Source organism: Podarcis pityusensis (assembly GCF_964106645.2).
Source record: "Podarcis pityusensis genome assembly, chromosome: 8".
Taxonomy (NCBI): domain Eukaryota; kingdom Metazoa; phylum Chordata; class Lepidosauria; order Squamata; family Lacertidae; genus Podarcis; species Podarcis pityusensis.
The window spans coordinates 31,436,216-31,463,165 of NC_138033.1; the positions used below are offsets into that span (position 1 = coordinate 31,436,216).

The 26,950-nt window shown below is 44.1% G+C and overlaps 1 protein-coding gene and 1 long non-coding RNA gene across 2 annotated transcripts in view; one reads left to right on the forward strand and one right to left on the reverse strand.

The window, feature by feature from the left end:
* ADGRB2 (adhesion G protein-coupled receptor B2) overlaps positions 1-26,950 on the reverse strand; it is a 238,809-nt gene that overhangs the window by 205,423 nt on the left and 6,436 nt on the right. The gene's annotated exons all lie outside the window — the stretch shown is intronic.
* On the forward strand, positions 1,071-25,563 carry LOC308484689. Its single transcript, XR_013990081.1, has 2 exons — positions 1,071-1,302; positions 24,969-25,563. It is a non-coding gene; the product is annotated as an uncharacterized lncRNA (long non-coding RNA).

The window sequence follows — 26,950 nt, forward strand, 5'->3', positions numbered from 1 at the left end:
TGGATGGCCACTCTCTACTGCGACAAGAAAAGGGAGACTCTTCCTGCAAGGAAAGAGTAATCTGGAATGCCACGTCACACTTGCTTAGTGTCAATAAAGACCTCTTTAGCAGGGATAGTATAGATCGGCAGTGGGGATTTTGCTTGTTGCAGCAGAAAATGCTAGACAGATGTGTACATTTCACACATTAATACATCAGACAAAATCAACCATTTAATCTTTCCCCCTATCAACTCCCCCACCTCCATCCAAACCAACATCACATCGACCTGAAATGCATATAAGAACATACGAAGAGCCAGCTAGATGGCATATACAGTATGCCAAGTCTAAAGTTCAGTGGTCAGGAAACACGGTCTGGGGTCAATGCATATAAGCAAAGTCCAAAGCCCAGTGGTCAGGAAACCTCCTGGCAAACTGGGAATATCCCCTCACTCCCACAGTTTAGGAGACTCCATACCTTTCCTCGGCAGAGTTTCTTTTTCTTTGAGAAAAATAAGTGGCTCACATAAGTGTAAGCTAAGCTTCAATGATAAAGAAAACTAACAAAATAACATGATGAGAGAAACTAAATACTGTATTGGCCTGAATATAAGCCTCACTTTCCCCCCAAATTCCAACTGTGAGAAGTTAAAATGAGGCTTATATCCGTGACCTTATACTATGCAGCCAGGAGAGTGGGGAAAACAGTGCCAGGAACATGGTGAAGCAGCGCCCGTCCCGTGCGTAGTCCCCCATCCACTCCCCCAAGGCCAGGAAGGGAGAGAGAGCAAGGAAGGGGAAAGGCCATCAGCAATGCAAGACAGCGTGCCCCCCCCCCCCCCGTATGCAGCCAGGAGCAGAGAGGAATGGAGTGGCTTATATCCGGGCATTCCTGGATTGATTGTATAGTATGTGTCGTATTTGTATAAAACTTAATATTATTGGAATATATATATCTATATATCCAGGTATCCCCCCCCCCCCCCGCAATTTTAAAAGTGTGGCTTATATTCAGGTGCGGCTTATATTTGGGGCAATACAGTACAACCACACAAGGCAAATCTGAGGCAAGAAACAAGATGAGACAGTTGGTCCCTCTTAACTGAAATTTAACAGAACACCCTGAGGGGAGGGGCTGATTCCAGAGCAGAACACACAAGCCCCGCCCACCAGATACCAGACATTCTACTGATCAAATGAGGCCCCAATGTTTTTCTTACACTGTACCCCCGGCCTACCTGACAGCAAGTCCCGCTGGCGAACACAGTATGTCAAGTCCAAAGTTCAGTCGTCAGGAAACACAGTCCAGGGACAATCCAAGTAAGCAAAGTCTGAAGTACAGCAGTCAGGAAGCAGAAACCCATAGTCGTCCTGGAGCGAGCCAGTGTGGTGTAGTGGTTAAGAGCAGTAGTCTCGTAATCTGGGGAACTGGGTTCGCGTCTCTGCTCCTCCACATGCAGCTGCTGGGTGACCTTGGGCTAGTCACACTTCTTTGAAGTCTCTCAGCCTCACTCACCTCACGGAGTGTTTGTTGTGGGGGAGGAAGGGAAAGGAAAATGTTAGCCGCTTTGAGACTCCTTAGCGTAGTGATAAAGCGAGATATCAAATCCAAACTCTTTTCTTCTCCTAAGCTGAGGTCCAGCAACATGGGCAGTTGAGCAGACACGGCACCTTTACTCAGCTTCTTTTTTTATGCCAGTAATAATAATAACAACAACAACAACAAACCCCAGCCACTCTGGGTGGCTTCCAACAAATTAAAACACAATATGGCATCAAACCTTAAAAACGTCCCTGAACAGGGTTGCCTTCAGATGAATGTTGATTGCAGCATCCAGGTTTGATGAGTCATGTGACCCTCAACTGTTCTGAGCCTACTCCAGCTGAGGAATCTCACACCTCCTCCCCAAGCTAACAAGCCTCACCTGGGCTGTGGGCCCTTCCTGCCTCAGCCTCCCAGAGTGCACCTCCCACTGCTCCCTATGCCTTGTTTGTGAAGACGGGGGCCTCTCTGGCTCTGAGGGGGGGTCCTGCTATTCTGGCCCCCATCCCCTCACCATCCTCTATCATCCCATGTGTACTTTCCGCAACCCCAACCTCTCCTTTCCCATCCCCGTCTTCCCCTGGTGGGTCCCAGTTGTGACTGCACCATTCGCTAGGATCCTCTTCCTCCTTTCCATTGTCCTTCCAGTTCATGATAGTAGATCAGGCCAATGGCCCCTCTAGGCCAGCTTCCTGTTCTCACAGTGGCCAACCAGATGCCCCAATGGGAAGCCTGTAAGCAGGACCTGAGCACAACAGCCACTGTTCCCTCTTGTGATTATCAGCAGCTGGTATTCAGAGGCATTACTGCCTCCAGCTGTGGAAGCCAGTGTTTCCCAGACTTGGGTCTCCAGCTGTTTTGGGACTACATTTCCCATCATCCCTGACCACTAGTCCTGTTAGCTAGGGATCATGGGAGTTGTAGTCTCCAGATGGAGACCCAAGTTTGGTCAACACTGGTGGAAGCAGAGCAGAGCCATCATGGTTAGTAGCCACTGATAGATTTCTCCTCTATGAACTTGTCCAATCTTCTTTTAAAGCCATGCAATTTGTTGGCCATCACTCCCTCCTGTGGGAGTGAGTTCCATAGTTTAACTATGTGCTGCATGAAGAAGTCCTTTCTTCTATCTAACCTGAATCTTCCAACATTCAGCTTCATTGGAGTTCTAGTGTTATGAGAGAGGGAGAAGAACTTTTCTCTATTCACTTTCTCCAGTTACTTGTTCGCTCCCCCACCAAACTTCAACATTTAATCAGTTAATCAGTAAGATAATTTCATTAAAACACTTTTAACCAACTAACCCACACCCTCAATTAATCAGGCAGCAGATTCTTTTAAAAATGGTTTTAAATAAGACTGCAGGTGACACGCCTTTTCATAAAAGGCTGTCCTTTTCTCTCTTATGAAAAGTTGTGACACAGACATGCATCATCTGAAAGCACAAAAGGGGACGCCTCTTGCTTCAGTACTACTGTTTTGCCCATATGCAAATTTATGCAAATTTAAATGGTTGATTAAGTGGCAAGTCAGATCTCTTTTAATTAGGTGGCAGAACTACAAAAAGAGGATTACTGGGTGGGGTGGGGTGGTGAGTAACAAGCAGTGGGAAATTCACAAGGTAAGCCTTTTATAGATTGTGGAAGAAGTACAGGAGAGGGGGAGCATGAGAAGTGAGCCAAGTCCTACTCAAAGTGGGCAGGATCCATGTCAAAATGGAGCCAGACACTTTGAGCAGGAGGGCATTGCATTATGATTTCTCCCCATTGCCCAATTGAAGTCCCTAAACGGCAAATGGAGCCTTTAAGGAGCCAGGTCCTTCTGAGATGAGTCCACACTCTCCAACACTCATAGACAGAATCAAATAGGAGTGATTTTATGTGTGTGCACTTTGGAGATCACAGGAAGCACCACTGTCCTCCTGAGTACAAGGACACACCACCCTCCATTATTCTGCTTCGTCAGATATGGAAGGGGGAGAAATTTGATTCATTTTGCAGCTCCAGGTGAGCCTCCCTACTCTGTACTCCCCAAAATAAACAGAAAATGACATGCAGGTAATCACTGAAAATATTTGCACATCTCCCAGTTTTGAGATGCAGGTGTACAACTCAAAAAAATGTGCCTATCCCTCGGAACAGCTCAAGCTGCAATTCTGACCATGCCTACTCAGAAGTAAGTCCCACTGAATTCAGGAAAGTGGGATTAGAATTGCAGCCCTTCCTGAAGAAATACTTGCATTTTCTCCTCTTCCTCATTACCTCCTAATGCTACACTTCACCTTCAAAGAAGAAGTCCAGAGGAAATGAAATCAATAAAAAGGATTTAGCCAGAGTGCAGAGAACATTTCTGAAAAATAGTCAAGAGGACGCAGTACTGGCAGGAAAACAGGAATGAGATTGCAATGAAGGGAGGGGGGTTTCTTTTTTCACACTGAAATGTTACTGTTTGGGACACAGAATCCATAAATTGAGCCAGTCTAAAGAGGCACATCACTGTGCACCTAAGTTCATGGGAAGAGCTCATCAGAATCAGGACCAAAGTTTGCCCACTCAAGCATCCAGATTTCAAGTGCAACCAGCCAGAGGCTTCAAGGAAACCCAAAAAGAAAGTTACTGAGACAACCCACTCCCTTGTTGTGTGACCTTCAGCATATATCCTTCCTTTTAGGATACAAATCCTCCTTCTGACCCATTTTAAGTCCCCCCCCCCTCCTCAAAATCAATATGGTGGAATAGAACAATTGGGAGGATGAAGAATAGCATAAGGAAAATAGTATCATAAGTGCATCAAATCACATAAATAGTTTACAAGTTACTTTGAGAATAAATCCAGAGAGGGAGGGAGAAAGGGAGTGGTTCAACTTTAACTTGAACAAATCCTTTTAAGGCAGCTTACAAGTCATGTAGAGACATGTGAATAAAAGAGACATGAGTAAAATCACAATAATGATATTCAGCTTCAACAAATCACAGGGCAGTTGATGTTGTGTGTCTGGAGTCTAGCTAGAGCCAGCTTTGCAACAGGAGGTCATCCTACACACAGTTCATGCTCTGGGCTCTTTGGGCTACAGATGCAAATGTTCGATTTCCACTAGCAGGATGTTTTAACCAAAGAAGCCTAAAAGCCATCCTTGCCCCCCTCTCCTTCCCCCATATACTAAGCAAACTTTTTCACTTAGTAAATGCTTCTGTTTTTCTGGGGGAAGTTTAGAGTGAAAGACAGGAGTCTGTTGCTAAGGATTCTGGGTCCAGAACATCTACACGGCTCTATTAATGTTGTCTAACCAAGTACGTTACACCTGAGTAGCCCTGTCATTTTCCAATAATACAGACAGAGACAAGCCAATAAATCATCCACATCCTCCAATCAGGAGCCGCCCCGTTCCAACAAAAGATAAGGACTAAACAACAGCTGACATTTTAAAAGGTTGGTATATTAATGCGGAATTGCAAGAGCTCATCTTTCAGAAGAGGACACTGAGGTTCTGCTGGTGGCTGGGGCACCAACTCCCTGTGTGACCTTCCTTAGTCTTTTTTCATACTACCAAAGCTTGCCCGGGCTCCCATCTGCATTACATATTTAAAGCAGTAGCTTAGAATCACAGAGTTGGAAGGGACACTGAGGAATACGCAACTGTCCCATATGCAGATTGAATCTGCAACGCTGGTGTTCTCAACACCACGCTTTAACCAACTGAGCTATCCAGGCTGCCTGCCACTTCCAACCAGCCTGGTTCCACCCCACCACCACCCAAATTCTAAGAACTGTAGCATGTTAAGGGTTCTAAGAGCTGTTAGCCTACTCTCCTTCCAGAGCTAAAATGATAATTAAACCACTGTGAGAACTCTGGGAAGGGGATAGAGGTGTCCTACCAATACAGGGTGCCACTGAAATTTGAGAGCCCAATGTCTGCCACTGTTCCTGGGATTCTTGGGGGGCAGCCATGCCTGCTTAAAATGGTATGATGCTGCTTTAAATGTGTAGTGCATATGAGGCCTTAGTTGCTGACTGGTTTACCAACTGGAGTTGTGCTGAATGGTCTCCAATTTGACTTCAGGCTGAAACTAATGATACTGAATGGGATGGAAGTTTCTACTCTCCAAAAATGCCAACATTCCCCCCCGATTCTCTTTGCTACCACCTGGCTAACCCAATCTGCTTATCCTTGCCCCTTTTGTGGCTTGTTCACATGAGAGATTTCTCCATGGAATTTACTACCACTTCACACACTTGGGAAGGGCTCTTACATATTTAAACACGCCTGCCCTCCCGCCCCGCCCGCAATAAAACTCTATGTATTAGAAAACTAGCGCCCCAGACTTCTCACCTTCTCTCTGACATACTAGTTTTCTGTGTGCAGGGGTGCTGTTTGTCCATAGAAAGGGGGCAAATGTGCAGAACACCAACTGCTAGTTGAGTTTAAGGTGGGGGGAAACTTCACTGTTCGATTCTGTTGGTTGCATAAAGTGGATGGATGGATAGATCCTTGGGAACTGAGGCAGAATGCTACCCATCCGTATGTGCTGTATACCAAAATATGAGGACCAGTTGGCCTTCTGAATTTGGACCAATGACCTTCTGGATACAGACACAACATAGCTTTGCAATGAAAGCCACACTTTCCTGTCATAGAATTATCCCAGAGAGAGTCCAGGTGGGTGGCCGATGTAAGATGGGTCTCAGGAGTTGGTTTTTTCATGTCCAGTCTCCTGGAAACCCAGGATCCCATACAGAGGATTTTTTTTTAAGGCCCTGCAATTTTAAAATCGAGATTTCAAATAAGGAGCAAAGCAAACCCACTGAGCCAGGGCAGAGAAGCTCTCACTGTAGCTGCATTGGGATGGAGGAGGCTTGTGTCTCCTTATCAATCAAGCAGGAGAGTCAAAAGACATGTTTGCACATCACCAGCAGAGTCATTATCATTGTTAGAGGTCATAGGAAGGGGAGGTGCAGCGGTGAGTGGCTGAGAGCTTAATAAACTTGGGGAACAAGGAGAGAAGAAGCCCTTGTTTATCAGGATGCAAGAGGGAAGGATGTTTCTGGAGAGGAAGGGAGGGCAGCCGTCAATTGTCTTGAGCAGAACATCTGTGTGTGTGTGTGTGTGTGTGTGTGTGTGTGTGTGGATTCTGCGTGTCTGGTTTCTGTTGATTAATCTGACTGGCTCTTTGCTCAGGGAGCCTCAGCCCTACATAAGATTCCCTTCAATTTTGAGAAAGTGGAAAATTTCCACTTAGCTCTAATGAAGAAGGGGCTGAGTACTGCTTTAGAGGGAACTTAAACTTTTATTTATTTATTTTTAAAACTCTTTGCTGGTGTGCCATTTCATATGTGCTGCACATGTGTAGGTGTGTGGTGGACAGAATTCAACCATATCTGTCAAGTATTTAATCTGACCCCAAGTGGGAGCAGGTTCACATGGTGAAGTAAACTGCCATGGCATTCACACATGTGTGTGTCTACTCTGAGAAGGGCTAGCACTGGATTCAACCCATTGTCTGTAGTTTGGGGGCCCTCCTGGATCCACCCAGCTGCATCTTTACCTGCCCCATCCCTAAAATCATGTATTATAATAGGTGTGGGTAGGGATGGGGGATTTGGTTCAGTTCTCATTTATTGGCAAACTTATCTAAGTCACACTTCCTGAAACAACACGTGACCCGAAATGCTGCCATCCTTCGAAATTCACACTTAGAAGAATTTTGCCAGGGAGTTTCCCAATTAACTAATGCGTATGAAAACACATATATATGGAGAAAGTGTGCATAAAAATGCATATTTTAGTGAAAATAAGATACAGAATCGTATTATAATAGCGGGAATTGATTTGTCTAAATGTGTAAGCAAAACTGAATACAAACTTAATTCACTCTGGAGGTTTGTTCTTATCCTGAAACCGTTCTTAACCTGAGGTACCACTTTAGCTAATGGGGTCTCCTGCTGCTGCTGCACCACTGCCATGCGATTTCTGTTCTCATCCTGAGGTAAAGTTCTTAACCCGAGGTACTACTCAGAGTCTGTAACCTGAGGTGTTTGTAACCTGAGGTGTCTGTAACCTGAGGTACCACTGTACAAAAAAAAGTGTTGGGTAGAAATTCACACTATAATACTAATAAATTTTCATGAGGACTATGACAAATTATATTGCTGACTGATGTGGAAATGTAGAGATTGGGGGAAGGAGAGAGAGAGAGAGAGAGAGAGAGAGAGAGAGCATTTGAGTCCTTCTCTTCAGTCAAAAAGGCTTCCAGAGCAGTTTGCATACAATCAAAAACAAGGCATTTCCTATCCACATGCTTACAATCTAAAAAACACAACACACAAGGAGAAAGGGACCAGGAGGGAAGAGGAAAACCAAAACCAAAACTCAGGCACCAATTTCTACACAATTGTTCTTATGACCATCTGGCACAGTTCAGGAGCATGAGGTGCCTCTTCCCCATTGCTGGAATGGCTGCTCCAGATGACAGTGGAGGGATCTGGCCTGCTTGATTCTCCAGTCCTTGGTTATAGGGTGGGTTGGCACAGTGGAGGTGGCTTGGCCAAAACATGTGAGGAGGCCCTCCCCCCACCCCCGCTCACCCCATTCTAAGGTGATGTCTACTGCAACCAGTGCCGGATTTATGTATAAGCTAAACAAGCTATAGTTTAGCGCCCCACTCTGTTCGTAGCCCCAAAAAATTTAAAGGGGGAAAACTGGATGTACATTTCCAAAATATAAGATAAAAAACAAATAAAACAAAACCTACATATAGCAACAGTGTTTTGTGTTGTGTAGGTCCACAAGTTACCATATAGCATATATTCAACACAAAAAACAGCGACAATTTGTTGTTGACAAAGGACAGCTGGACATATAAAGGGCCCCATTACCTTCAGTAGCTTAGGGCCTCATCAAACCTAAATCAGGCCCTGACTGCAATGCAGGCACACGCAGCAAAGGACATGTACTTCTTAGGTCATAACACTTTTTCTTTTACTCCTCTGCAAATTTATGCAAATTTAATCACTTATGTAAGGACTCAAACTCTTCGGATTAATCAGGTAAGGTTCCTTTGACTGAGTGATCTCTCTAGTTGAGAAGCATCTGACAAATGACAAAGGGAGCAGCTGGTGTGAAGAGACTTGATGCAACCAGGACTTGATGCTCCCCAGGACCCCCCAGGCATTCCTAGTCCTACACCTTTCTCCTCCTAGAAATCCAGCTCTTGGCATGAGCTCCTGGTCTGCCTCCCCTCCCTTCTCTCCCCCCCCCCTTTCTTGGAGCTCTTTGATCTGCTTTTAGTTGCTGCCGATTCTGCTGCCACATTTGCTTTAGCCTTCAGAATAAATGTCCAATTTGGGGCTTCCGCAGGGCTCATAAATCTCTGGGCTCTCGTTAATTTCAGCCGACGTCTCAGCCATCCGGGTACTTTGGCGACAGGCCTGCCAGAGCTCTCCACTCCCACAGTGACTTCCTCCCCAATTCCCAGCTCATTTTAAGGCCATTTTTAAAAGCTGTACTTTCCTCTCTCTGTAGCCATGACAGATGTGGGCATGTCTCTTTTGACAACCCTGAAAAGCCCCAACTCATAATTTCTCACTCTCTCAATCGGTTTGAGGTCATTTGTCAGATCTGGGCTGAAAGCAAAAAATAACAAGAAAAAAGAGTTGAGATGTTGAGAAACTGGAAACTGGAAATCTTTGGGAGCCATTGTCGGCCAATTAGGCAAGGGATCCCAGCCCTCAGGCATGGCAAAGCAGGGGTTGGGAGCCCAGGAATTGTTAGACTCCAACTCCCATCAGCCTCAACCTGCTTGGCCAGTGGTCAGGGATGATGGGAGCTGAAGCCATCCCCTTGCTAAAGCTAAGCAGGACTCGATCTAATGAGTTCCTGGATGGGTGTTAGCCTGGGTACCACGCATAAGTCACCTTAGGTTCCATGACCGAAGAGAGGCAGAATATACATTTGAGGAAATAAACAAGGACATGCACCCCTTCTTTCTTGGCTTTTATTGAACATTCTTGCTGATACATTTGCACAAAACTTGCACAGAGCTTCTCTGGCATCAGCTGTTTATTGAGCAGTCATCCTGAAATGTTTGCACAGAGATTATAGGACATTGCCAGGTAGTGGTCATTTATCCCACTCTTTCAGCGCAATTTTCCATCGCTTTTTCTTATCAGACTTTCTGCAGCCAGAAAAGGGACAGAATAATTGCACTACAAAGGGCAACCAAATTTTGTGCAAACAAACAGGCCACCAAGAAGCTTCCTTAGCAGAGCCCTGAAAGCCCTTTGCTGTTATTATTGTTGTTGCTCCAGTATGTTTTGGGGTGATCTTATGGTGTGGTATTTTAATCATCGTTTTATTTATTTCTATTGTTTTAGCTTTACTAAACGTTTGCTGTTTTATTGTTTTTGTTAGCTCATAAGTTTAATCTTTTATTTTATTTTTCCTGACTGCTTTGTAAGCCACCTTAGGAGGGTTAGACAACTTTGTGGAGGAGAGGTCTATCAATGGCTACTAACCAAAGTGGCTGTGCTCTGTTCTCCCTACTTTCTCTTATCTAGCAACAACTGCCCCATCAGACTTTAGAAGAGGAAGAGACAGGACTACAGCATTCTAGGGTTGCCATATGTCCTCTTTTTCCATCCTCTTTTTCATGGGTATGTAAAATGAGAGTTGTCATAGCGATCCATAGTTAAAAGTAGAAGTTGGCAACTGTGTCCTTTTTGTTGTTGTTGTTCTTCAAAATATGGCAACCCTAGCATTGGCTAAGCTGTGAGAGACCAGCCACTTTGGTCTCCCCCCCTGCCCAAAACTATTTCCATCCAAGTGGCTTATTCCAATAACTCTGCAACTATGATCTGGTGCCTGAGTTTGCCTTTTCCCTCCTCCCTCCTGATCCCTTTTCCTTTAGTGTTGTAACATTTAGCCTGCAGACAGACAGTCTTTTGCAGTGGAAAAGCAGAGTAAAAAGGAAAGGAACAAGCAAAACAGTACCCTTTTGTTCTAAGAAAGAATTTTTGGTGGCAGTGGGGAAGGTGATGCCAGCCCCGAGAAAGAGCACCACAGTTTTCAGGAAGGTCTGTTTCTTCTCCTCCTACTCCCTCTCTGCAAAATGACTGAAATCTCCCCCCGCTGTCAGCTTTACTACCTGTAAAGAAGGCAGTGAAAGGTGGGCATTTTGGCACAACCTTACAAAAAACACACACACAATAATAATAATAATGTATTTTCAGAGGAGACTCTGCCTTCCCAGAGAAATTGAAAAGAAATGTCTATATTTCACTTGAGCTGAAGCACCCTTCTTTCTTGCAACTTGAAAGGAATGTGCTCTATTTCCCCATCAGGCAGGAACTGGTGTCTGAAAAAGGAGGGGAACATCTTTTCCTTTAGGGTGACTATTGGGGGAAAGGTTACAGAACAGGAAGGAAAGCCAAGTGGGGGGAGTTGAGGATCTTTCCTGCTTTTCAGCATCTGTCTGTAAATAATAATCATGTATAATTCTTGCTGTTTAGAATGAGAGGTGCAGCCAGTCCAAAGCAGGAATGGGAGAGCCATTTAATGCAGTTCCCATTTAAAAACAAATCTTTCCAAAGTAATATGTGAACCAAAATATATCCATCCATTGAAATTTACACGTCCCTGAAGTTTGCAAGGTAGCTCTCAAGCCAAGTAATGTGCACAAAAATGCATATACGAAGGTAAACTGCGCAAAAAGCCTAAGCTAGCCAAAAAATCTTGCTCCAGCGGCACGGCGGCAGCAGGAGGCCCCGTTAGCTAAAGTGGTGCTTCAAGTTAAGAACAGTTTCAGGTTAGGAATGGACCTCTGGAACGAATTAAGTATGTAACCAGAGGTACCACTGTATATGGAGGGAAGTTTATTTGCACAAATGTGTATATTAGGGAAAACTGTGTGCAGCAATGGGAACATTAGGATAAATTTGTAATAAAATATTGATGAATTTTCACCAGGACATGGAAAAACAAACTGATGTGGAAATATGGAGAACCAAACATAAGATTAGAAAAATGAGAAACAGAGAGAAACCATCGCTCAGTTGATAAAGCCTGAGACTCTTAATGTCAGGGTTGTGGGTTCAAGCCCCACACTGGGCAAAAGAGATTCCTGCATTGTAGGGGATTGGACTAGATGACCCACGTGATTCCTTCCAACTCTACAATTCTATGGTTCTATGAACCAAAACTGACATATTCACCCATCTGTAGTCTAGAGAGGGTATCCTGAGGCAGCAGCACAGAGAGAAGCAGCAGCATGTGGCATAGCCTGGTCCACAGACTCCAGCTTCCTAAGAACAGCACCCTCAGGCAGCCTTGTGCAGCCAGTGGGGGAGAGGGGCTCCTCCATCCCTTAGAGCCAAGGATGGCTGAAGGTTTCCAGGCCAAGAGCTGCATTGACTCCAACCATCTGAGGATCACTTTTCAAAACAGGTGTGGTGTGTATGGCACCAGAAAATGCAGTTCTTGGTCAAGATTGCCTTCCAAAAGACTTCCCCATCAGCTTTTCGACACTTTTTATAATAATAATATATGTTTTACTAGTCATCATTCGTTATTAAATTCACCCCTCTCACCAACCCAGTTCTCCAAAACCCAAGCTCCAAAATGACATAGAAAGTCCCTAGTGTTTGCAGTCAGAGGCTGTGGGAAATTGCAAACCTCCATAAACTTTGGCTGCAAATGACAGCTTTCTGCAGCCAGGAGGTGGCTGTTTCTGGCCACCTGAACACTCTCATTTGCAGAGGTTTAAAGGTAAGTGGCTTGTGAGGATGTGTGCAGGTTGGTGTCATTCAAATTGGCTCTGAAAGGAGACAAGCTGTCGAACAGATCAGTTTATTTCTGAGTCAATCCAAAACACAAATTGCCTGCCCATCTTTACTCTGCGCTGTTCTTGGGCTCAGTAGTCACTTCTTTTGGCCTGAGCTTCCCTCATATACACAGGACAGAACTGGCCAGTTCCAAGTACATTCAAGAGAAGAAGAGACATTGGAAGTGGGACAGTCAAAAGGTTCAGCTGTGGCAGAGCATTGCATCCTGTCCCCATTATTTGCAGTCTTTCACTGAGGTAGGGGGAAGCATTTTTGTCCAATCTTATGGTGGATGAGGCCAGAGGCAAAAGTAGGTGGAGAGTTTGTGTGACTCTTACCTGTGTACACAAGCCTACATTCCAGCTGCACAAAATGAGAAGTTTCTACACTTTTATGCAAACAAATATATACTGCAAGAAGCAGGGTCTAGACAGCAGTGGCCCCAGAGTCATGGAACTGCCTCCTTTTGGAACTAAGCAATTGTTCTCCTTTGTTTTTGTTTTGTTTTGTTGGAAGGGTTGCAAAACTTCCTGTTCCTACCTGCACAATGCCCATAATACACTGTAAAAAAGCATGAAAGGCTCAGTTTAAGATTCTGTTCAGACGGCATATATGATTCATAGAATTATAGAGTTGGAAGGGATCCCAAGAGTCCTCTAATCCAACCCTCTGCCATGCAAGAATCTCAGTTAAAGCATCCATGACATTCAAAGGAACACAGAAACCTGCCTTATACCAAGACAGACCACTGGTCTATGTAGCTCAGCTTTGTCAATGCTAACTGGCAGTTGCTCTCCATGGTTCCAGCCAGGGGTTCCTCCCAGTTCTATCAGGAGATGCTGGGGACTCAACCTGAGACTTTCTGCATGCAACACATGTGCCACATTGAGCCACACAGCCCTTGCCCGAGGAAGGGGAGGAAAGAATGAATAGGATTGATAAGATAATGAACAAAGAATGAAAAGGATTTATCAAATGAATTGTTTTGGGATGCTGGCAATGTGGTATTTTGGATGAAGGCTTATTTCAGGTGTTGTGGAGTTGCCCCAACATCCAAAGCTATTCGACACACTAGATTTCTCATATAATTAACCAGATAACAAGGATTAGACTAGGCTTTCAGTGCTTTGACTTTACTCTCAAAGTACATACAGAATGTATCAAACAATGGAAGTGAAAATGTGATTGTCAATCTTTTAATTGGGGCAAGGATTGTCCATGCAAGACACTGGGAAAAACTATTGCATCTTTAAAGAATGGCTACTGAAAGCATTAGGAGCTGCATGCATGGTTAACCTAGAAGAAGAAATGGACAAATTATATAAAGCAAATCCCCTGGCTGCCCTGCCACATGGCATTCTTTTGTCTTACATTGGAACATTCATTTGAGTCTAGGGAGATTAAATATGTCTGTATGTAGGGATTCTTGAACTGGGTGTGTAAATATTATTATTATTATTATTATTATTATTATTATTATTATTATTTGACTCTGGTAGAGCAACTTCATTGCATGCAGAAGGCATCGCCAGGTATTATGATTGCGGTTATCATTATTATTACTGATTTATTAATTGCCTTCTAAACAGGGCCAGCCCATCCATGAGGCAAGGTGAGGCAACTGCCTCAGGTGGCAGGATTCACCGGGGCAGCAGATCCCAATGTCGATCTTTCTTCCCCCCCTTGTTCCTGATGTAAAACTTTCCTCACCCCTTCTTCCGTGGCAGAGAAAGGGTCCATTCTGGGATCCACCTAAGGGGCCAAAATGTCTTGGGCTGGCTCTGCTTGTAAACAACCATCTTTTTCTTTTTTAATGATATTTATTGAAAAATTAAAATTACAGAGAAAGAAAAGAAAAAACAAGAAAAAAAGAAAAAGGAAAAAAGGTAGACAAAAAGAGAAATTAAACAGTACAAGTCAATAAAAACAAAAGTCAAAGAAAAAAACAAATCACACAATACATCAAAAGCAAAAGCAAAAATAAACAAAAAATTTAAAAACAAATCCAATATTCCCAAATCTTTATCTTTCATTAACTTGTTTCATCGACCTCCTCACACCTCCCTTTTTTGTATTCTAGTTATTAATTATCTCAGCAAATCCTTTCCATCTTTCACAATATTCTGTCATTAAATTACCTTAATCTATTTTAACCTTATTTTACCATAAAAAACCCTAAAGCTTAAAACTTAAGTCTTATTTATACCTAATTCTTTTTAGCATAACATATTTATACATAATTCTTTTTAACATTTCTACTAAAGCCAAATAGTTTCATTCCAACATTTTTCTAATACTCATTAATTTTACAATGATTTTCTAAATGAATTTTTAAAACTTTCTTCCAATCTTCATCCATCGTCTCTTCTTCCTGGTCCCGGGTTTTGTCAGTCCTTTCTATCCCATCCATCTAGTCCATCAACCTGGTGACCTTCTATCCGAGGCTCTTAAGTCTTTTCCATGTCCCTTCCGCAGGTCTTCTTCATGTTTATACCTGTACTTTACTTTATCTTCTGCTGATCTTATTCTTAATTTCCTTCCTTTCTCTCGGGGAGAGTCCAACTTGACAATATCTTTATCCCTTCTCAACAAGTCAGCCCATTCTCCATAGTCGACACTAAAATCCATAAGATATTTAAAGGCATGTTTCAAAGTCCCTCCAAGGTTAAGGGCCCCCACAACTCCAAAATCCCCCTGGCCCAAAGCCAGATCCGAAAAGCCAAAACATCCCTGCATAGGGGGATCTATCCAGCTTCCCATCTCCAAACCAAACAGTACTCCATCTCTCCAAATCTGACTTTCTCCAGGTTCAGTCGTCAAAAACAACAACTTATGTTCCTGCAAGGCCGCAGCTCTCTCCATTTCTGCTACTTGAGGTTCAGCAACAACCTCCTCCTTTATCTTCTTCACCACTTGCTCTGTCAAAGCACTTTCCTGGATTAATTCCTTAGTGGTTTCTATATAGGTATTCACTGTTTGTCCAAAATTTCCAACTGCAACATTCATCAAATCCATCTTCTCATGTAGCTGTTCCAGTAAAGCGCTTGTCTTGCAAAAAGCAAGCACTAAAGCTTCTTCTGGGCACATTCTTGTTCAAGGTCAAAGTCTGGTCTCACGATCTTTAATCTCTACAGCTGCAAAATTCCCCAGATCGACTCTAACAACAGTTTCACAAGCTCCCTCTAGAGGAAACAATTTCTATTTGTATCCATCTTTTTAAGAACAGATCTAGCAACAAAGTTCCTTTCGTTTTTCAGATATTTTGTTCCTTTTAAGTGCAAAAGGGAACATTGGAATCAATATGTTTCTCTTTTTTAACTATCTGTCAAAAACATTTTATCCAGAGTCAATGACCTTCCCCAAAGCGTCTGTCCTGACACCCCGCTCCCAGGTTCAAGACGGTGGAAATTTATCTTTCTTTACTCTCTCTTCTGCAGGTTTGAACAGTCTAAAAAGATTCCCCCCTCTTCTCCTGCTTCCAAGGGGGGTTTAGTAATTTTAACTGATGGAAATTTAGTCCTTTGCAAACGACTTTCCAGACTCTAGCTTGCAATGTCTTTGCTTCAATCTATTTATAAAAGTGGAAGGCGGACTTCCTGTTTAGACCTTCCCGCTTCGGTGCCAAATTAAGAAGTTTCATAGTCCAATTTTCCGTTCTACTCACGGGCAGTTGTTTAAAATCCAATTGTCCACAGGAAAAAGTCAGCGATCTCCGGCAACAGCAATGCGGCTTCACTCTGTGAAAAGAGCAGTCGATTTGAAGCACCGCGCCATTCACCCCACGTCGCTCCGCATTCCCGAAACCGGGTTTCCCCGCCAGTAGGGGAGGTGCAAAAGGTGCCAGCTGAATCCCACGTCCACAGGCTTCTCCCACCTGTGGTTTTTGATGGGTCTCCACCTCGCCACAGCGGTCCAGACCCTAATTCTCATGAAGCGGATTCCTCCCGATCAGAGGAAATCCGCCATTGCCGGAGGGTAAACAACCATCTTAATCCCCACTCAGCCATGAAGCCCCCTGGGTAACCTTGGGTTGGTCACCGCCTTTCAGTCTAACCTAACTCACAGGGTTATTGTGGGGAATAAATGAGGATCGAGGGAGAATCATGTACACCCTCCTGGAGCTCCTTAGAGAGAGAAAGGGGGATAAAAATGCAATAAATAGATAAAACAAATATACATTGGTACCTCGGGTTAAGAACTTAATTTGTTCTGGAGGTCCGTTCTTAACCTGAAAATGTTCTTAACCTGAGGTACCACTTTAGCTAATGGGGCCTCCTGCTGCTGCTGCGCTGCCGGAGCACGATTTCTGTCCTGAAGCAAAGTTCTTAACCCGAGGTAATATTTCTGGGTTATCAGAGTCTGTAACCCGAAGTGTTTGTAACCCGAGGTACCACTGTAAACAACAGTAAGAAAGATGAGAAACTGAGAGAAGCTGAAACTGATAGGTTTGTCTATTACTAATCATAACTGCTCTCCCCATTGATTTCAGGCACCTACCTTCCCACTCCCTGCCCCTCCCCATTTCATTTCAAGAAGTACTCCCCCCCCCCCACTCAATTGCTGCTCCCATTTGGTAGATATAAACATACCAACAACAGCCATCCGCTTGTGAGCCAAGGAAAGCTGCTGTGTTGGAAACCCTTCAATTTTCTCTCTCCCCTCTTATCTCTCTCTGGGCAGAAGAGAGGCCTCCGACAATGGAAGAGAGCACTTCTACTCTTCAACAAAACATTTGAGAAAGGGATTGAGGATGGCGTGGCGAGGGGGGGGCAGTGAGGATGTGAGGAAAGAGAGAAGCTTTCCTTCACAAAAATAAATGTATTGACCTGGAGATAGACAAGCGAAGCTCGGCTCCTTCCACGCTACTGTCTCCGTTTCCCGGACTTGGCAGAGGATGTCTGATGAATCAGACATTCAAACATCAAATAAATAGAATTTGCCTCTTTGGGTGATTATGACAACTCTGCAAAGCGATAACACTTTGTCAAAGCACACACACACACACACATGCCGATTCAGAATCACAGAGCACTGGCCCTCGGTTTTCTCGCCCCAGCAGCCTGAGACGGAATCAAGGGATTTAAAACAAAATATGGAATAAATGACCTTTCCTCACCCATCCCCCGCCACCTCACCAGTTTAGCTTTTGCCTTTTTAAATTCCCTGGGCCATATCCTCAGCTGGCGTCACCCAGCATTGATCTGCTGACTCTTGCGGAAGAGTGGCATGGAGTAAAGCTTTGGCCAACAGAATCAATATGCAGTAAGGGGGCTTATCTCCTTCCCACATCCCTATCTCTCATTTTCAGCAGGTGCAGAGGGCATTCACGCATTGCAGTCCCAGGGAACACTCTGCACTGCTCCCTCAAAGCCCTTTTCTGCCTGCTGCTCAAATCTCTGTGGACTATTGTTCCTACCCGCCCCTTCGCTTTTAATTGACTTTGTATTGGCTTTACCATAAAAATAATATAACCTTATTACTGAGTGAGACAGGCCATAGAAAGCATTCTCGGGAACATCCATTGCTTCTTTTTTACTGCCAAGTGTCACCTCAGAGAGGGGTGGCCTAATGGGAAAGCTGCACAGCCAGAGCCAGCCCTATGGTTAGACAAAGGGAGGCAGTGGCCTCAGGCAGCAGATCGTGGGGAATAGGTGGGGAGACACTGGAGGACACAATTGTTTGTGCCACATATGGGTTGCCCTGTGTCCCCTAAGGTAAACTGCTGTCCTTGGGTGTGGTGGACGGTTCTGCTCAGATTCAACTGCCACTCTGGCTGGCATTTGTATGTGGCACCCTTTACCTCAGGCAAACTGACCCTATACGCAGCCATGACCCAGCAATCCAGAAATATTGGTAATGTGAGGGTTGGGTGGGCATGAGAGGCTGTGTGTGTGGTCCATCTGACAGAGTGATGCTGTTGGGTTTGGAATCAGGAGATGGCTCACCTCTTAGTTCATCCTTGGAATCACATTCTCTCTGTTTCAATACCCCAATTATAAACAGGGAATAGTTTGGGTTACGGAAACCCAACCTCTACAGAATGTTGCTAGGCTTGTTTGTGAAAGCTCTTTCAGGTACCTTCAGATAGTTTGCTTGGCCAGGAACCCCCAAACTTAGATAAAATACAGTGGCTAGATAGGCATTCTGTTGTGCTGCAATTCTTTTAGTTCCTCCCAAAATTCATAGCCCAGGCAGGAATTGGCTATGTTGAACTTATCTGAACATGCTGATGGGAGGTGTAGTCCAAAACCCATGGATGACACTCTACAAAGTTTTCTGCATCTGACTTCCCTGCAGGTCTCAGCAATGAGGCAGCCACTTCTGCTCTTGCTGTTTCTTGGACTCCCTTGGCTGCACCCGATTCAATCTGGGTCCCATTCCCAGCAAATTTGGGAAGAGGGAGGGCAGGCAATTAGTAAACGAATCATTGAGCTTTAGCAGCTCAGAGCTGTCACATGGAGATGGTGATAGGCAGCATTATCATTGCTCTGTGGGGCACCTGGGACCAAGAAGGCTTGAGGAGAGACAGAGGAAGAAAGAGAGGGGATAAATATATAAAAGTGAGGGTGATAGCAGTGAACAAGATAAGTGTTTTTGTTTCTCAATGGGAGGCTGGCACAGAGACAGATTCTAAACCATAAAGACAACAATGAAGTGTACTGTAGAGCAGCTTGGAATGCTCTCTTTTAATTAGCTGCCGGTACAAAGAAAACCACTTTCCTCCTCGAAAGGAATACTGCTTCTGGTTGTATGAATATCATATAGCTGCTCCATCAGTAATAGTCAGCAGCAAGTGTTTTTGAATCTACTCTGTGGCCAGGAAACTTTGGGTTTCCCCAGCATGGACTAGAATGCTGTGCCACCAGTGTCACAATTGTCCCCAGAGTTTAAATTTGCAGACTGCAATCTGCAGTCCCCATTAAATTTGCAGACTGCAATCAGCCATGTCCACATTGCAAAGCCCAAGCGTTGCATCCCAGCAAGTCCTGCAGCACTGCAAAGGATCCTGGGTAGCCTCTTCCTGAATTAGGCTCCACAGCCAATTCAGCTTGAGAGCTGCATTCCATTCAGGGCTAAATGTTTTTGGATAGATGTAGCTAAGTGGTAAGTAATCCTCTCTCATCTTATCTCCCCAATATGGCCAAATTCTCTGAGGGCTGGAGGTGACTCGCAAGACAGCGCTCATCTCTCCTGGCAAATCAACTGCCGCTCTTGCTCTCAGAAACCTAGGGGCATTGTCAATATTCTCTATCCAGGAAGGGCCCGTCGTCTTGACAGGGCTGCTGGTAACAAATAAAGGCAAACAAGAGCCCATTGTGAAGAGAGGAAGATCAAGAATGTGTGACCCAAATTTATTCTTACTTCCTCTTCCCAGGAAGCCCCTCCAGCAAGGTCAGGACTGAGGTCAGTGGTGGGATCTTCTAGCCCACCAGGACTCCATCGTTGACCTGTGAGGTCATTTCAGGTGAGCCATGCCTACCTGTGTGACACCTGACACCACACATGTTGCCAGGTGCAGGGCAGGTAAAGATGGGGCTTGGCTGAAAGGGGTTTGCATACACAGGTGACCAGCTGCTCAGCATTGCTGCAAAGGCCAGCTCAATGGGCTTTGCAAGGCTCAACCAACAGCAAGAATCTCTCCTGGGGATTCAGCCAGGGACCTTCTACATGCTCTCCCACTAAGCTATGGCCCTTCCCCAAAGCACATAAATTTATTCATACACATAACCTAAGAGTAATTCTTTTCTATTAATTCAAATGCCCAGGTGACTTACAACTCAATAATCAAGCAGGCCCATGACAGTGAAAACCCCATTTAAACCAGTTCAGTTTACTGAGCAACATCATTTCCAAAGTGTCTGGTTCTAAGTTCTAAGGACATGGTTTTGAGTTAGCTATGTCCATGAATTTCAGTGGGTCTACTCTGAGTATAACTAACATTGGATACAACCTTTTCTTTTTAAAGAGACTCTGGAGTCATCCTAAATATTTTGGCTGCTGTGGCATCTGATACTGTTTTTTTACATCATTGTATTTTATTCTGTGGTTGTAGGTTGTTGGGTTGTTGTTTTTTTACTGTATTTATTGTACATTGCTCTGATCTCCTGAGGAATGAAGATATAAACAATTTTAAATAAATACATTTTCCAAGACTGCTAGTGTCTGGTATTACAACTGGAGCAGGGCAGCTGAGCCTGAGCAGGAGCTTGGGTCTCATATGAAGGCTCTTCTGGGGCTAGGAGCCTAATATTTATTGTAGGCTTGGCCAATCCAGGGGACAGATACTGCCAGCCAATCACAAATGATGATACTGCTCTTTCTTCTTTAACCCAAAGGCCCGTTTCTTCACAATCCCCTTTTCTCAAGATTATTTGAGAGAAGTCGTAATTTCACTCCAAATTTCAAGACTCTAGTCTTAAGGCAGGTCTGCTTGGTCTATTTCAGCTGGGACAGCAATTCCCAATGGCATCTTTGCATTGGCAATGAATGCAACTGAAAGAGGGGCTAATGCAAATCATCAGCATTAATGATAATAAGAATAGTTCTTATTACTATTATAAAAAAATACTTGGTGTTGCTGTCAGTGCCTTTTCAGAAGAGGATCTTAGAGTCTTGTAAACATTAATTAATTAGGCAACAAAAGGAAGCTAATGAGGGAGCTTGTTCAGATCAGTTCTTGACTGTTCAGTGTTGTTCCAGTAAGCATCACGGGGAATTTCACTCAGTTTGCTCCATCCTTGATGACTGGCAGCTGAATGTGTGAACCAACTCCACTGAAAAGCACAGGGAATTTCTGTCTGTAGCATTTGACATGTGTTGGCTTTTTCACACATACAAGTGATCACTTAATGCAGCCCTCAAGTGTTAAGCATGCGTGAATGATGGGTCAACCAAGTATTTGCTTGTGTGCAGGAAACAAGGTTGTTTTTCTGCATGTATAAAACTTAACCCTAAATATCTCTGTGAACATGTGCATAGGAAGCATTGGGTGTCTTGTTGAAGGGCTGTGTGGCTCAGTGATAGAGAAGCTGCTTTGCATGCCCTCCCTGGTTCAGTCCCAACATCTCCAGGGAGAATCCAGGTGAAAACTTGATTAGGTAGGTGAATCATGAATGCTACCCTGGACTACAGAGGATAGAACAGGCTTCCTCAACCTCAGCCCTCCAGATGTTTTTGGCCTACAACTCCCATGATCCCTAGCTAGTAGGACCAGTGGTCAGGGATGATGGGAATTGTAGTCTCAAAACATCTGGAGGGCCGAGGTTGAGGAAGCCTGGGGTAGAACTATGGCAGCCAATAGGGTGGAGGCAAATTTCCTCTTCTAAAAGTTCCTATTTTGGCACAGCAGAAATACCTGCCAAAATCAGGTAGACACTGCAGATCTTAGCCTGTGTGATACCATTGTTTTTATAGGATGGGAAATATATTTGATTCAGTCCACATTTAAAGGTAAACTTACTTAATTCACCCTTCCTGAAACAATGCAAAAATCATTTGAAATTCTCACTTCTTTGAATTTTGCAATGCTATTCTCAAGTAAGGTCCCCTGTCCCCATCCCCCGCTACACATACCGGGGCAAACTATATATGAAAATGGAAACATTTGAGAAAACATGCATAACATACACTGTATTAGGGGAAATATTTAGGCAAAAATATGTGTATTAGCATAAATTCACATCAAAATGCTGATGAATTTTTATGAGACTGCTTCAGCTTTTCCAGGAACATTTGTGTAAAGCAGTGGGTCCATTTGATTCAGCTTAGATAGGTTTTTGAATGCTCAGAACCACTCTGTACCACTCTGTCCTGCTCCTAGCACAGTGCTGAAACTAAATACCCATGGTAGCACTAGTATATCTGTGTGGAGGTCTATATTGGAACTGACAAGCCAGTTGGAGCAAAGAGCACTGATAAGCCAATGTCAGCATGATCCCATTATCTGAGACTGGTATTGGTGGGAGAGACCAAAGACGTGGCATAAATTGCCAGCCTTTACCAGCTTTGTTAATTGCATGAGAGCAGAGTCTGGCACATAAACACCCCGCCAACCATTCATCAGCATTCCCTCCTTGCCACCCCCTAAAGCTCAGAGGCAGATGATAAAGTCTTTCCATTTCGTTGCCGGAGAGCTCTGAGAATCCCCAAAGAAACAGTAAATCCCCCTTTAGCTTGGAACTGATTACACACCTCACTTTTGTAAGAGCGTGATAAAGGCTTTGGCGGAAACCCAGTCGGCAGTATACCTCCCCCTCCCCTCCAATCAAAACATTGCGGTTCTTGCCAACAGATCCAGAGACCTTAATTCACAACAAACCCCCTGGCCCTCATGAGGGCTCCAAGAGTTACCCATCCCTGCTCTTTCTGTTTTCTTTGTCCACACTCTCCAAGCCCCTGACCATTATAGTTCCCACCCCGGTCCTTCCCAGGCCCATTTCCTCTATTACTGAGAACCAGAGTTGGGTCTGCCCCAAGTGGACACTTGGGAGGGATCTCCAGTGAATGGAAGCTCTTTGACAGGGGCTCTTACATGTTGCGTCTGTTTGCAAACCCACTTTTGTTTTATGTACATTAAGAGTTTTAAGTGCATACATAAGCAATCAGTGTGAAGAAAGAAAGAAAGAAAGAAAGAAAGAAAGAAAGAAAGAAAGAAAGAAAGACCCACGAGGAAAGAAGACCCAAGAAACCCAGGTCCGCTGCAAGTAAACACTCTGAGCTGTTTTACAAACATACTTTAATATACCACACCACTGAAATACAAGTCACACCTTAGCTAGGAGTCATATGGCTATTTGCATTTGGTCAGAGAAAGTTGAAGTTTGAGTTTCTTGGAGCTGATGAGGAAGAAGTAGAAATTTGATGGGGCTGCCTGCCCACTTGCCCATGCTCAGTGTAAATATTTGTAAATAGTGGAAGGGATATTACAAAAAAACTTCCATTATACCTCCTCACAAGGAAGATGATTCTATAAAAGTCCCAGCCACTGGAACTTCCTATCACAAGGAGTTGCTACTATATCTTCATACTTTTCTAGTGATCAGCAGGTAGAGGGCTATGTGTGTGCCAGTTTTCACCTTCCTGAAAAATTGGAAGTACTTTAAGCATTTGGGAATATAACCCATGCCCCCTATTCCTAGGGAGAGGTTTACAAATGGCAAGTTCTCATTTCATGCTTTGTTAGCAATTAGTGTGTCTTCAACTATACACATAATAAATACAAGCTTTCTAGGGTGCCTAGAAATATAGTATTATTATTTACAAATTTCTTAACCATGGTTCATCGTAAGGTCCCAGGGTGGGTTATAGCAATTTAAAACTCAATATAAAAAACAGTTTAAAACAAATTATTGTCACAGACCGATTATGTATGTTCTGTTAAACATTTTCAAGTAGTAAAAATGTCCCATATTCATAGGAAAATGATTGCTAATGTGTCTCTTTCAGATTAGGATTATATGTGTACAAAATTCAACACCCCCATCTCTCTCTCTCTCTCTCTCCTCTCTCTCTCTCTCTCACACACACACACACGGACTTAAACTATTTGTGATATAATTTGAGTTCCCCCACTTTGAGAGAATTGTGTATAAATGTCCATTTTTCATTGCTGCGAATAATCCAGGTATCTCTTGCATGTGCCATGTAGAACCAGCTGCGCGGTCCTCTAGCACATGGCACAGTATCCTGGGAATTTCAGTTCCCCACTTCCCCCATGAGTGAGTGGGGCCCAAGTGCCACCATCTATACACAGGGGACAGATGCAGCTCTCCTGTTCCCATGATCTACAGCAGTTCCTTTCCCTTCTCTCTTGTGACCTTTATTTTAAAGCAAAGAAAACAACCTGGATAGTTGCAATCTGGAGTACATACATTCTAACGAGGCAGGTAACAGTTGGGATCCATTAAATTTAGATTTGAAAAAGAACAAAAATGAAAAGAATTGTAGCTCGGCACACTATACATTTTCCTTCCTTCCTTCTAGGAGAAAAAGAAAGACTATTTCAAAAATTGCTGTCATGCTCCCAGACTGATCCAGAGATGGAAAGAAAGAGGCAGAATTAAGTGCTTTGGAAAGCTGGCAAGGATTCCTCTGGGAGCTTTTTCTAAAATCTCTTTTCCACCCCTCCCTCCCATCAAATATTAAAAATGAGATTATTGTTGTTCTGCTGACAATTCAGTCTTTCTTTCTTTTTCCCAGCCAGGTGTTCCTGCCTTCATAACATGAATCACTGGCCCCAGGCCTTTGGGGGGCTGTCCTTCTTGGTCAAATGAGGGGCACTTGAGGCTTCATGTCCTGCTCTTAGCTAACTTTGGACCTCTCGTCTGGGTGGGAGCAACAGTAGATCTCCCTGGCAGTGCAACACATGGGGGGTGGGGGCTTGTGATCTGATTCTCTTATGGCAAGAAAATGTTGATGAGCTAAAAATAATTGCTAGGCCACATTGTGTCAGCAGGTTACATTGTCTCATTGCACACAGAGGCATCTGTTGGCGCGCATGCGTGCAGGCAGGAAGATTTGCAAGTACACTCTGCAAACAATGGCACTAGCTCCCACATCGGCTCCCGTTGCTTAGATACTTAACACACCTTACACAGCTGAACTCTTGTGCTTGCTTTGTCTTCCTCTCCAGAGCCAGCTTCATCAAGAGAGGGGGCTGGGGAAGAGGCCATCGCTACTCCACCCCCTTCATCAGTGGTGGGCAGGGAGCAGCTAAACCGAGTCTGTGTGCCAAAGCTGACATGAGATGACTCATCTAAGCAAGCCAAGCCGCATGTAGGGATGAGATGTTCGATTTGAATTTTAATGAGAATCGACCAAAGTCATGCTTCCCGAAGCAACACATGAACTGAGACGTGGATATATTTCAAGATTCACACTCCTCTGGACTTTGCAATACAGTTGTCCGATCAAAGACCCCGTGCCAAAATGCATATACTACGGAGACACTGTGCTAAAAAATTGCATATGCTAGAGAAAATAGCATAAAGCATCTGCTTAGGAAATATCACTTGTAAAAATGCATACCAGGCCAAATGACATTCAAATATACATATCTCAGTCCTTCTGGATGCTGACACCAATCAGTTACTGCTGTTGGGCCAGAGCTGTTGCCCAACTCTGCAGCCGCTGTCTCCTGTGTTCTGAGGGATAATGAAGTCTTCCGAGTCTGAGGAATCTGGCAAAGCAACGTCTTCTACCTAATAAAGTCTAGTAACAGGAAACAATGCCTGCACACCATCAATGCCTTCTTTTGAGCTTGGGGTGAGGGAGCTGGGGGGAATAGGAAACCTTCAGCCTGCTTATCAGACTCTCACCATTCTTCAAGATGAGAGCACCATCTCTGGTATAATCAGAATTCTTTTTGCCCCAAATATTTTGTCTGACCAGAGGTGGGGTGCTCTAGAGGTCTAGGTATGTCCTGTGGGCCATGAATTAGCTACCCCTGCACTGAAGAAATTTCACAAATCCTACTAAAGCCAGCTTTGCTATCCTAGAAAAGGCCCAAAGTGTTTCTCTCAAGTAAGACCCCCAGGGTCCACTTTGAATTTTGATTTAGGAGACTGTGTGGCCACATGTTAGTCTATTCCCATCTTAGGCATTCCACAGGACCTGAAATCCTCCCTTCTCCCCGCTCTCCGCTCTTTATCAGCTTCCCTCCATTTGCTTCCCTTCAGCTTGGCAAGCTGCCACCCCAGTGAGCAAAAGAAATCTGCACTTAAGCACGGATATTTAAAGCAAATGTTGGGGTGAGAATTCAATCTGTAAGTGGGAGGGCAATATGCTGGTTTATATATTAGCAGCAGCCAGGATGATATCAGCAGGCTCGGCAAAACGCAGAGGATCTCAAGAGTTGCAGTCGGGGGCGAAAGGGGACCGGCAGCAATAATGACAAATAATGACGCCTTTCCTCCTTCGTGTCTAAGCAAGGGCTCCAGATGCATTTCTGGAAAACAACCTGCCTCTTTCTTCTACTCAGCCCCCAAATAGTCCCTCCCGGAGCTCCAGGAAGCTCTGAGCCGCCGGTTGCAAGAAGGCGTCTCTCCAACAGAGAAGTTGATGCTATAAATTCCTTTCCTCCCTCCTGCTTATAATAATAATTATTACTTGAGGAGTAAAATGAGCAAGTTGCAGCTTTTGGGTGATTATATACTATATATATATAATATCAAAGGGGGGCCGCAATATATCTCAGATTCCATTACATAATGGAATTCTCCCTAAAATACATATATTTTAAAGAACTCTTGGCATAATAGGCAGCCCTGCTTAACCTTGGGTGCAACTGCATTTGCTCGCAAGCCTCTCTTGGGAGCCAAGTCTTGAAAGAGCTATGCTGGACAGATTGGAATTCACCAGCCAGCCTGTGCCCATCTGTAGCCACAAAGCCCAACTCATTTCATGAATACATGAAACAAAAAAAGGAAAACAAAATCCCATTGATTTCGACAATGGAAAATCTGGACTCTTTGTTGAGAACTGATGGGAGCCAGCCACAAGCCAAGATTACAACCTCTTCTGGGAACTAGCAAATCATGGATGTCCCAACCAGCCAGCTGAGCCTGGTAGCTAATAAATCACCAAGCCACAGTGTTGCCCTGTCCCTTGCTCTCT